This window comes from Phyllostomus discolor, chromosome 5 (genome assembly GCF_004126475.2).
Source record: "Phyllostomus discolor isolate MPI-MPIP mPhyDis1 chromosome 5, mPhyDis1.pri.v3, whole genome shotgun sequence".
In the NCBI taxonomy this organism is placed as follows: Eukaryota; Metazoa; Chordata; class Mammalia; order Chiroptera; family Phyllostomidae; genus Phyllostomus; species Phyllostomus discolor.
Window position 1 is genome coordinate 132,217,371 of NC_040907.2, and position 877 is coordinate 132,218,247.

At 40.0% G+C, this 877-nt stretch overlaps 1 non-coding gene across 1 annotated transcript; it reads right to left on the reverse strand.

Annotated features, from left to right (window-relative positions):
• Positions 1 to 307: 307 nt before the first annotated feature.
• On the reverse strand, positions 308 to 410 carry LOC114498202. The gene has a single exon (XR_003684650.1). It is a non-coding gene; the product is annotated as a U6 spliceosomal RNA (small nuclear RNA).
• Positions 411 to 877: the final 467 nt, after the last annotated feature.

Genomic DNA, 877 nt, shown 5'->3' on the forward strand with positions numbered 1-877 from the left:
CCATTCTGACAGGTGTGAGGTGATATCTCATTGTGGTTTTTATTTGCATCTGCCTGATGGCTGGTGATGTCAATCATTTTTTCACATGTTTATGGGCCCTCTGTATGTCCTTCTTGGAGAAGTGTCTGTTCAGGGTCTTTGTCCATTTTTTAATTGGGTTGTTTATCTTCCTGGAGTGGAGTCCTGTGAGTTCTTTATATATTTTGGAGATAAACCCTTGTCTGATGTATCATTGGCAAATATGTTCTCGCACATAGTCTGTTCCATTTTCATTTTGATGATGGTTTCTTGAGCCATGCAGAAACTTAAAAATATGGAATGCTTCATGAATTTGTATGTCATCTTTGTGCAGGGACCATGCTACTCTTCTCTGTATTGTTCCAATTTTAGTATATTTGCTGCCAAAACAAGCATCCAGGTTTTTTTTTTAATTTTAACTTATTAATTTAGAGAGAGAGAGAGAGAGAGAGAGAGATCTCCCCTTGCCCTACTCCCTTCCTCTCTCTCTTATTTATTAATAAATAAAAAATATTTATTAATTTAGAAAGAGAGAGAGAGAACAGTTTGTCATTCTGCTTATCTATGCATTCATTGGTTGCTTCTTGTATGCGTTCAGACCAGGGATCAAACCTGCAACCTACGTGTATAGGGACGGCTCTCTAACCATCTGAGCTACCTGGGCAAGCTCAGGTTTCTTAACAGCCTACCCCTCTGCCTGTCTCTCCAGCCAGGACTTCTATTACCACATTTCCCATATGCTTTCTCTCAGTCATATGGAAAACCAATCCACATGAGCCATGAGCTATCTATTGCCTTCACAAGGAATAATCCTCTGCTGGGAACACTTCTCCCACTGTGCCTTCTACTACGTGACTAC